This window comes from Podarcis tiliguerta (assembly GCF_965153285.1).
Source record: "Podarcis tiliguerta genome assembly, chromosome: 1".
Lineage (NCBI taxonomy): Eukaryota > Metazoa > Chordata > Lepidosauria > Squamata > Lacertidae > Podarcis > Podarcis tiliguerta.
The window spans coordinates 57749875-57761765 of record NC_139534.1 but is presented as its reverse complement, the minus strand read 5'-3'; the positions used below and the strand labels follow the sequence as shown (position 1 = coordinate 57761765).

At 41.6% G+C, this 11891-nt stretch overlaps 1 long non-coding RNA gene across 1 annotated transcript; it reads left to right on the top strand.

Annotated features, from left to right (window-relative positions):
• Positions 1 to 7861: 7861 nt before the first annotated feature.
• On the top strand, positions 7862 to 10992 carry LOC310670121. Its single transcript, XR_014507530.1, has 3 exons — positions 7862 to 8001; positions 8791 to 8975; positions 10743 to 10992. It is a non-coding gene; the product is annotated as an uncharacterized lncRNA (long non-coding RNA).
• The last annotated feature ends 899 nt before the right edge of the window (positions 10993 to 11891 follow it).

The window sequence follows — 11891 nt, the reverse complement described above, 5'->3', positions numbered from 1 at the left end:
ACAGGTTCAAAATTTTCAAACTTAATGTACAGTCTGTTTGTAAAAAACATTATGGTACAGATCAAAAGTCAAACAGCCCTCTCTATACACAAATTCCTATGCATAATCTCTCAATTTACACAGTATGCCTATAAAATTATGAGCCAAACCCAGGTCTGCCCACACTAAAGCTGGCCAACTGTTCCAATAGTTCAGGGAGGTGTCCCAAGTCACAAAGAGAAGGCAAAGATATTAATTATTTCCACTTATCTGCCATGATGCAATCTCATACATTTGGGGAAGATTATTAATACTTTTGTTCATCAAAAAGTACTCTGTGCTTTTGTCTCCTGCTTCTTTTACGCTTCAGCACCCTGTACTGACCTACATTTCATTTCAGGAAAAAGTGATGGAAAAATGCTAAGCCTTCTAGGAATTATGATCTTTGGATGAAGCCCAGATAATTCTACATCCTGACTGCCAGCATCAGTTGCGGAGAAATACTCCTCATCAATCTATTCTTTTCTTCCTCCTCTCTTGTATTGTCATTGATGAAGAAGTTTCATTTCCCCTGTGAGGCAATAATCATTATGCTACAGAAAACCTTGAGAATTTTTATGCCATGTTCTTGAATCTTTCATGCTCAAATCACTGCTTTGCATTCCTGTGCTCAGGATTCATTTATAAATGTGTATGATGAATGCATTTTGTCACAGAAAGTGCCAGATTTACGTATAAGCTAAACAAGCTATAGCTTAGGGCCCCACTCTCTTGGGGCCCCCAAAACTATATACTTCTTCTTAATTGTATTTCACTATTAATATACTTCTTCTTAATTGTATTTCAGTTCAACAATTACTTTAATAAAATACATATTTTATTATGTGCAAATGGCTTTAGGTACCTATGAGGTCCATAAATTTCCATATAGCATATATTCAACACACAAAAAAACCCAGCAACAATTTGTTGTTGACAAAGGACAGCTGGACATATAAAGGGCCCCTTTACCTTCAGTAGCTTAGGGTCTCATCAAACCTTACATGCCCTGATTATACTACAGAAAACCTTGAGAATTTTTATGCCATGTTCTTGAATCTTTCATGCTCGAATCACTGCCTTGCATTTCTGTGCTCAGGATTCATTTCTAAGTTTGTATGATGAATGCATTTTGTCACAGAGGCTACTTTTGGGGATCTGGAGAACAAATCTAGAAGGGCAACATTCCCTCCGTCCCTTAATAGTAAGTGACGATAGGTTCACATTGATATACTGAAGGACACAAGCCCAGCTCCAGAGTATTGGGTGCCCAGAGCAGACTCCCCTTGATAGATCCCACAGCAGCAATTGCTTCCTCGGTTCCCAGCAGCATTTGGTGTTGTTCTGGGTGCAGCCACCAGCCTCTGCCTCCCCCTTGCATGCAAGCAGACACATGCACAGTGACAGTGTTGCTGTTATGTGCTGGGCAGCCCCCTAGCTCCCCCAGCCTCTGGAGGCAGCACAGCTCAAGCCAGGTAAACCCATTCTGGTGCTTTATGCATTTGCATGACAAAGACATGTGATGCAGCCCTGGTGGGAGGGTGCTATTCCTGCTTGGAGTTGGGCAGGAAAGTAGGAACTTTAAAGTATTGTGCTTCCTCTGTGTAGCACTGGTCAAGCAAAGGTTCTTCTTACAACAGTCTCCACAAGGTTTGGGTGATATCTACTCTAAGTGCAATACCTGAAGTTGCCACAGGATCCAGATGTCACTATGGAGCAAATAATTACTCCTCAAGTAACATCGACCATCTTCAATGATTCTTAGAGCTCCATCTCGTGGCTTGCCAATGAGATGCACAAAAGAAAATAAGGGAATTAGGGAATAAGCCCCGAGGAACACAACAGAACCCACAGCTGAGCAAATCTCCAGCAGATTGTGCTGCGCTTGAGTGCAGCCACACACACACTCTCTCTTATGGCAGGCATGTACAAAGTCCGTTTCAGGGGCCTAATCTGCTAGTCGGTTTAATGCAGTTTATTTCCCAGGGTAAAATCATAAAAAAGGTCAACAACTTCAATCCTAAAAAAAGGTTAGCAACTTTGGTTGGCCCCTTCATGGCCCTTCACTTCATCAAATCTGGCCCTCTTTGAAAAAAAGTTTGGACACCACTGCCTTATGGGGTATCCAAGAGCACTATTTCAGACACGTGGCTCATATACTTAGGTATGTGTTTACCTTGTACATTTATGAATGGATTATTTTTATATATGAGACCTTAGAATTCCTATAACACCTCGTTCTGGGCAATGGGAGAACCATCACATTCTCTTGAAGAAAGGCGGCTAGTCATCACAACGCCAAAATATTAATACTAGAAATGAAGGACATTTTCCTTCATGTGAAATTTTGCAGCTTAAAGAGAAGATGTTGCATTCAGCCACACGGGTGCATGTCCCAATGCAGGTGATACTATTCACATGGAGAGCCAGATGTCTGAAATGTCCTCATTTTGGAACCTGTTTTACTGTACAGGGGTACCTTGGGTTACATACGCTTCAGGTTACAGACTCTGCTAACCCAGAAATAGTACCTCGGGTTAAGAACTTTGCTTCAGAATGAGAACAGAAATTGTGCTCCGGCGGTACAGCGGCAGCAGGAGGCCCCATTAGCTAAAGTGGTGGTTCAGGTTAAGAACGGACCTCCGGAACAAATTAAGTACTTAACCCGAGGTACCACTGTATTTCGTTTATAAATGCTGTCTCTGAAAGCATGCACTGAATTGTTTTATTTTTGCTTTTTCAGTGACTTGCTGCAAAGAGCCATAAGTGATTCTTACCAAAGAAGTAACAGCATGCTAAGCTGATGAACAGAAGGACAAGTGTCAGTTTCTGGGCAGGGGGGAGACATTTTAGGAGGTGCAAAACTGGGCATGTAACTTATTTAATTGCATAGTTCAGAAACAGGAAATAGCAACAGATGTTCTACCCATCACATAAAAGCGGAGGGCACTATAAACTTATTCACATCTGTTATCTTCCTTATTTCTTGAGGTGGGGGGGGGGGAAGATGGATGGGAGGGGAATCCTTCCATTGGTGGAAGAAAAGGTGCAGAAATAAAGACAATAAAAGGAAGGAAAGAAAAATAATATATAAACAGCACTAACAAAAAAAAAATAATCAGTTCACAGTATGGATACAATAACCATCAGCACATCTTATTTTGATTTTTTCCTACACCGTTCCTTTTCCTTCCCCTTTTTGTGAAATCTACAGGTAAAAATTATTTAAGTAATAATAATAATAATAATAAGTAAACCTTCCACTGGTTTGGAAAAGCAAATCTAGCAGAGAGAGAGGGCTGTTTTAAACATTGCAAAATTTGTGGGCAACATGCTGAGTTTAGATATGGAAAATCCCTTTCACATATGGACTTCACCAGCAGGTTTGGGGCAAAAAAATCACTCTTTATTTGCATAGTTTACTTCACAAGGTTATTGAGAAGCTGAGATGTGCCAGTTTTATGCAAATCAATGTTCTCTTTTGTCCTCATTTTTGGTAATGCATTTCCTCTAAGCAGTGATTTAAGGACTGGATGTCAAGGTCAAAGTCCAGGTTCCTACATCCCAAGGTAAAGGTAAAGGTAAAGGTAAAGGACCCCTGACAGTTAAGTCCAGTCATGAACGACTCTGGGGTTGCAGGGCTCACTTTACTGGCCAATACAGCCCACATTTGTCTGCAGACAGTTTTTCTGGGTCATGTGGCCAGCATGGCAAAACCAGAGCAACGCACGGAAACCCCGTTTACCTTCCCGCCAGAGCGGTACCTATTTATCTTCTTGAACTTTGATGTGCTTTTGAACTGCTAGGTTGGCAGGAGCAGGGACTGAGCAACGGGAGCTCACCCCGTCGCAAGGATTTGAACCACCAGCCTTCTGATTGGCAAGCCCAAGGCTCTGTGGTTTAGACCACAGCAGCAGTTCAGATGATGCAAGGAGAGGCAAACAGGCCCCACATCAGCACTTGGGTCAGCAAGGGGCATGTTGGAGCCCATCAAGGCTAACATCTTTTCCTTCTTATTTTTAAAAACATTCTATAGTTATGGGGCAGCCAGCCAACCAGGCATGTGCATGGCTACAGATGTTCATTTTTAACCGCCCGCCCCCCCGTAATCATGTCTTATTCTTTTTTTTAGAACAAAATAGTGTTCATTCCCATTTAAGTGTATTTAGCAGCAGGGCAACAGACTCCATTTCATTCTTGTAGGCATGGTAGTGCTATGATTTTAAATGATTTTAAAATGTGAAATTTCAGGTGCTCATAGTTGTGGTTTTTTTCTTTTAAACCAGGGTCAACAAACAGTTTTGGTTTGTTTTTTATCATAAATGTAGAAACAGTTTTAAAGTGTGGAATTTGTGGTCGTGGAGGAGATGGAGGAAATAAATGTTAACTGTGTGCTTCACAACTGAAGTAGTTCATGTGCTCATCGAAAGGGGGTGCTGTCGGACCACTAAGTCCAAAGCCTAACATTACTTAACTGTACCACTTTGCCATTCAGAGAAAACAACAATCTACTTCATCGGGTTATGGTGAGGATGGAACGCTTAGAAACTCCTGTGAGTTTCTTAATGTATAAACCAAGCTATACCTGTCAGAAAAGCAACAATATCTATATCTACCTGACATGTTTTCATTTTTCATGTACATGGTTTGCAAGCGCTGAATCAGTTTCACATGCGCTCAGGCTTGCACGCCATGTCTCTGATTTCCTCCAAAACTCTGTATAAAGAAAATAACTATATGAATATGTATTTGGTGGCATACAAACAAAATCTGAGGACAATAGAAAATTAGGAATGAATGAAATTAAGTTACTGCTGCTGGAAAGGTAGTGAGATCAGGGAGAGTTAGTGCTCATTAAGAACTGCAGAATAGGATGTATAAAAATAATAAAATAAAAAATTGTCCAGTAGCACCTTATAGACCAACTAAGTTTGTTCTGGTGCAAGCACACGAAAGCTCATACCAAGAACAAACTTAGTTGGTCTTTAAGGTGCTACTGAACAATTTGTTTATTTATTATTTTATATTTCAACTGCGTCAGACCAACATGGCTACCTACCGGAATGCAGAATAGGATGGTAGATTTTGCAAAGATCAATAGCCATAAGGTTTTTATGGTTATAACGTGGCAGTGGTGATGATGATGGGGAACAGAAAACAGGGGGTAGACAAGCTAGAGCCTACTAGCAACCTTCTCCTGTGTTGGAGGTGAGCAAGGGTGAGTGGAAAAAAACCAAGCTTGAAGCCTAAGGTGGACAGGGTCAGAGGAAGGGCTTATCTGGACCCTCCAATATTTTATTCAAGTTGGCACCCCTGCCGAGATAACTAATGGGTATAAATAGCAAGGAAGCATTTGTATTAAGAACTGGTGACAGGATCATGGGGTTTGCAAAGATCAGTGGCTGTAAGATTTTCACAGTTACAATGAGCAAATGGTTGGGGCAGGGGAAGAGGCAAAGGCAGATTATTCCGTAGCAAGGTAAATCGAAAATGATCAACATAATCCTAGGCATTGTAAACAGTCAAAAATGTCTTGACTTTGGCAAGAACTGATAGCACAACTGCTGCTTCTAAATTATTCAGGTCATTAAGCGATTACCTAAATTAAAGGATTAGTTTGAATACATGGACTTTTCTTCTTTGGGAATTGATTTGGATGGAGGCATGTGTGCTTTCACTCATTTATGCTTTATGTCCTCCACGGAAAATTAAACTGGTACTAGCTGCCTCCATTTTGTTCACTGTGTGTGTGTGTGAGAGTGAGAGAGAGAGAGAGAGAGAGAGGGAGGGAGGGGGGGGGAGAGAGAGATTAAGGGCTTCAGACTGGGCACTTCAATGATGGAGTAGCATTTGAAGGAGGATTGCAGTTAAGAGACAAAGCTTCTCCAATAGGAGAATAGCTCCAATAGGAGCTGTCCAATAGGACAGATGCAAACATTCTGCCCCCCCCCCCACTAGGTGATCCTTCTGATGGGTGGGTCCAGCAACACACTACACATCTTTTACTGTAGCAGGCAGGTAGCCAACAAGGTGGAGATGGAAAGAAATTTCTTTTCAAGTTGGTGGATATGCTGGAGAGAACAGCTCTCTCTCTCTCTCTCTCTCTCTCTGTGTGTGTGTGTGTGTGTGTGTGTGTGTTAGTTAGAGGCCATAAGAACACAATTACACCTATTTGCATATAGGATGTTGTTCACTTTTGTATCTCCCAATGCAAACTTTTCTTTGAAATACTTAGAAATAAAAGCATTTGCAATGGTTGGAAAGCACTTTAATTTAAAACACACCCCAAGCACCTAGGGTGAACAGCACAGGGCTCCTTTCCAGGAAGGGTGGAATATAATAGTAAATAACTAACTAACTAGTGGTGCGGTAGTTTGGCACAATTAGCAACTGAATTTCAAAGCGTGCCAAAACCAGGAATAAAAGTAAAGCATGCCTGTGGCCAAATTAACTGCTCGTTCAGAAAAGAAACCGCATGTCAATATCAAGAGAAGAAATGTCAATAGCTAAGGAAATCCCTTAATGATAGAAACAAATCCCAAACAAAATCTGTATTAGAGGGTCTTTCCATAGGTGTATTTTATTTCCTTAAGAACATTGATAACAGGTGGCAGTGGGGTCCGCTGGAGTCGTGGAACCGTTCTCCTGACACTGCTGAGAACCTGGATGGGGCAGCAGCAAGGCCATGGCAGCCCAATCACCTGCTGGGACCAGCGCCATCAATGTGTGTCCTGGATTTCAGACAGAAAGCTTTTGTTTAAACACTAATGTTTAAAAGCCTTGAGAGTGTTTTCTCTGGTCACATTAGACAAGCTGCTACTGTGTTTGTATTTTATAACAAAAATTGTCACCGAAAAAGCCCAGGCCTGAAAAATAATAGGAGACCCCCACAAAAAAATACAAGAATGCAATGATCTGGCAACCGCTTTGTATGAATCCCCATAGAAAGTGAGTAAACAAATGATGGCAGTTCCAGGAAAAAGAACACAGAGGTGACAACTGTAGTGTCTGTCACAACAAATTTCCCATTGCATACAGATTAGGGGTGTAAAAACAAATCACTCGGTTAAGCCCACTTTGGAGCCTCAGGCTGAAGCCTAGTAATGTCCTCAAACTTAATTTAAGATCTGAAGAGGAGCCTTGCTTCGGTTAGTTTTCCAAAGCTTCAGCTGTCTCCCCATAAATTATAATGGAGATATCAGCAAATGGGTTTAATGTGTCAAAACTGGATGAAATTTGCAGGCATAGTAGTCTTCTGAGTGGATGAAGCCTACTAAGTATCAGAGGAATGTGTGTAAGGTTTGGTATTGTCCTAGATGCCTTAAAGATGATTGGGTAAGAGTACTGATTTCTTCACCTCTGCCATTGCTTTCCCAAGAAATTGTTTGAAATAAAACATTATCCTTTCCGTGCTCCTGCTTTATTGTTGATAGAGATAGTGAACGACATTTTATTGAAATATATCAGATACGAGGATTCTAGAGAAAACCCAGCTCAGCAGATCTTGGTGTTGTTATTTCTCTTGGGGGATTTGAAACAGCTCTTGTTGTTAAAAAGGGGTTAGAAAATTCCAACTCATTCTATGCTGTGTGCAACTACGTCTGGTCATAGTTGTTGCCAGTGCAGATGGCAGTCCTTGTGGCTGCTTGGTTTCCTCGAACTCTCCAACGTGTCATAGCTTCAGAGAACAGAACAGAGGCTTGCATATCTGAAACTGGCTGGAGGGCATATTTGCCTGTGTGTCCTTGCTAAGAAAATGCACTAGGAAGACAAGAGCGAAGGAAGTCTGGTGACCTGCCATGCTCTGCTGAGGGAGGAGTCAGTCTTATAGCCTCTTATATATCTCCTTCTTTCTTGGCTGTGCACCTTAGGTTCCAAAGGAAGTCACAAAGCATTTCAACTATTTCTAGGAAGCGGTCCTTGCTGCTATGAAGCCAACCCTTCTCTTTCTGCTCCTCATCCTGGCATGTAGCTGCAACTCTGGTAAGCATCAGTAATGCCATGCACGACTCTCTGCCTGAAAACACTGCTGAGCAGGGTTTCTACCCCTCAAGTCCCACCTGACATGGCTGAAAATTACTGTCACAGAACCAGTCGCAAAACAATGGCAGGGAGACGCAGAGCTTAGCATAACTGACTGGCAATCATGGACGTCATTCTCTACTGATATCTAATTGATCTTCGGACATTGCTACATTTGCATTACACGCTGAAGGTCTCAGTTTCAGTCTCCAGCACCTCTAGGCAGGGCTGGCAAAGACTCCATGCCTGAAATTCTGCAGAGCTACAGCCAGTCAGTGTACACACTACTAAGTTAGTGGCTTGATTTGGTATAACACAGCTGCCTGTGTTCCTACTGAGATATTGCAACTCAGCCTCTGCATTTTAGGCAGAATTTGCTTATTAGGAAGCTATAAGCGGAAAAGGTTTCTTCTTTTATATTTCTCTCTTCTCATTCCCCCTTCCTGATAATATTGTACAGCCTTTTAAATGTGTTTGTGGGAGGTTTTGTTGTTTCTGTGTTAACCATTTATTTGTGCTTTTATCTAGTGTTTTCATCTTGTGAACTGCCCTGAGATCTTTTGAAGGATGGTATATAAATCTAACAAGCAATAAATAAAAATAATCAGGCCATATACTCTTCCCAGTTACTATTGTCATTATACATTTAAAACTCCAAAGATCTGAAATAAAATGTATGTGAAAAGTTATTTCTTAAATCGCCAGCTATTTAGTGTTTTTGTTTTGTTTGTTTGTTTTGCTTTAATGCAGCTTTCTCCATCTGTGAGCCTGTCAAGTCTTTCGTAAAAACGGTGCTTTTTAAATCAGATGATGAAGTTGAGAAAGAAGTTTCTAAGCACACAGAGGACAGTGATGCCAAGAATGCTGTATTTAAATTGAAAGAATGTGTCGGCGAATTAAGCCTTATACAAAAAGCAACTCTGCTTCCTGTGGTGGTAATTATATTTTGCTACAACTATCTAGAAAATTAAGCTAGGTCATTTGTGGGGAGTTGGGGAGAAGGAGAAATAGTTTGTTCCCAGTCTCTACCATGGGAAGCTGAGGTGGGGAGGGAGGCAGACGGACAGATGAAGGAGGAGGAGGAGAAAGGGAGGCACAGCAGACACAGCCTAACCTTGATGTTCATGGGGGAAGTCAGCGGTGAGGGGTGAAAGGCAACAAAAAGCAAACCTTTTGAGTTCGTGGTTCATTTTCTCTCCTGGCTTCAGAGGCACTGATGCATCTCCTTGCCAAAGGTGGAAAGGATTTGGTGGTGGGGATGGGGAGTCAACGATATAGCTCCTTGCCAAGGGAGCATGGGAGCCTAGGTACGCCTTTGCACGCATGCATGCAATCCTTTCACTTTTAAATTCACATTTCAACCTTCATATTTCAGGTGGTGGACTATTTGTACAGCATAATTGTGTATCTATGAGATAACTGGCTAAGTCAGAGGTTCCACTGTTGAATTAATTCAACTAAATAGTTTTAACTGGATTTTAATAATAATAATAATATTTTTAATTTATATCCTACTCATCTGGCTGTGTTTCCCCAGCCACTCTGGGTGGCTTGCAACATATAAAACACAACAAAATATCAAATGTTAAAAAACAACTAAACATTTAACCAACACCAACCCAACAAAAATGAAGCAGAGCAACCAAAATTAGAACCATTTAAAACATTTTAGCCAGTTGCCCCAACCCAAGAGTTGTTCCAGCAGTGTCCCAGTGGCCTCCTGGGAGCCTCTTTTAGCTGTTCAGGGTGAGTGTGGGCCCCACCCCCTAGGCCAGGTGGAAATGGGCCTTTCAGCTGGGAGCAGTCTATTTTGAATAATTGTGCAATTAATTGTCACTGTTTTGAATTTTATTGCATTCTTATCTTCCTTAGTGGGTTGTGCAAAGCAGTGTTCTGAATGATGCTTTTTATAGGGGATGCTGGGAATGAGTTCATGGGACCTGGGTGTGTATGTGACCCAAAAGTTTGATAACCACTGAGCTAAACAAAGATACCAATATTGAATTAATTATGACTGAAGGTCCTACCTTCGTCTAATTCAGCGGACAAAGTGGTGCTCATGAGGTGTAACTAGGGTGGCCACCAGGTGGCTCCTGCTCCTATAATAATTGTTTAGATGAAGGAATTCCAGCAGTTGTCACTTGCTACACCTGCAGAAATTCTACTACACAACTGTTAAAGGTACAGGAGTCCCGTCCTCTTTCCCAACTGACCAGCCTATTGACTCCCTTGTTTGGTATAATGCCAGTGAATACCCATGAGTCTTTGGGTTGTATCTAAGCTGCTGTTCAGCCCGTCCAGAAGACTTCCACTTGTGCAACAAAACTTCCCCCTTCCCTCCTCTCCCCTGTAGTCCACCACGCATATGCCTTCAAAATCTTCTCCAGAGGATTGGAGGATCCTTCAGAAGAGATTTTGAGAGTGGGCTGGGAGGGGGAGGGGAAGCCCTGCTGCACAAACAGAATTCCATTGAAAAGTAACAGGTGGATATCAGTGTGAGTAGTATTCTGGTTTCTAATATATGAATAAGAGGCACAGTGCTCCTATACCACTCAGATCAAGGCTAGCACCAGTATAGTAAGGATGTAAAAACTTTTTAAAAAACTTAATCATCTTTCTAGACAATATATATAGCCCATATTGTTAGGTTGGGATGACACTGGCACTTTATCCTGACCTTTCCTCTGTTCTTTCAATTTCAGAGGAATGTGATGAAGAACTGCGACTCAATCCAGTAGCTTCAGTTTTCAAAGGAAATCTACAGCAACCTACAGGTCAACAGCCAGACAAAGCCAACTGCAAGCTGCATCCCTTCCTTCTCGCTGATCAAGGAGCCCCATCTTTCCTTTAGAGTGCATCCATCATGATCTACAAAACTTGAAGAAACCTCCTATAATATTTCTAAATCACTCAAACTCCCTGTTTCATTAAACTCGTTGCCTTGCATTCAAACTCTTCTTTGTGTATTCTTGACGACAAGTGCTCTTTGCTCACCAGCTGAACTGCTGGGAAGGGCACAAACGTTTTGGTTGCAAAGCTGACTTCGTAGCAGTCACTTGGGTGTTTGTAATATGCCACACTACATGGCTGGTGATATTTGTAAGAGTTTCATCTTCAATCTGAAATAATTCTGCAGATCATTGGCCCAATGCAAGGGGTTATACTAACTAACCCAACACAAAGAAGTCAAAATAGAACAGAATAGTTGCTGGGCTTCCCTAATTTCAGGGGCAAGATCAATTGTGAGATAAGCCTTCCATTCACTTACCACCTGGTTTTGCAATATATGAAACAGCTTCACTTCATGTGTCATGTAGGAGTAATTAGAAACACGTGGAGATTATAATTTGTGATATGCTATAGTACAGAGTCAGAGGTGTCTTCAGGTTTCCGGTAAGAACAGACAGTATTGCTAATAGAACTAGTTATGAAGTTCTCACCCTGGGCCAGCAGGGGGATACTGTAGATAGTTTTCACTCAGGTCCATATATGCAAATAAGGGATTGAAAGTGACATTCAGTGATTGGATAGTTACAGAAAGTGGTTACTGTTGCATTGTAGTGGAGCTCTATATAAGCAGGCTGGCTGAACCCTGCAGTTCAGTTCTGTTCTGGCCTGTGAATAAACAAGAGCTGTTTGAAGAATCACTGTGTTGTCTGATATGTTCACCCACAACTTAACAGAACTTAGCCACCTTAGATATAAAATACTTTTACATGCCACCCCCAATCTCCACAGATTCCGGGGTTCCAGGCACTTACACAGGGTTGTGTTTGCATTGGGCAGATGAAGGCACAGAGGAGGCTAGTGTCTTTAAGAAACATGCTTTAATAACACATATTTACAACCTG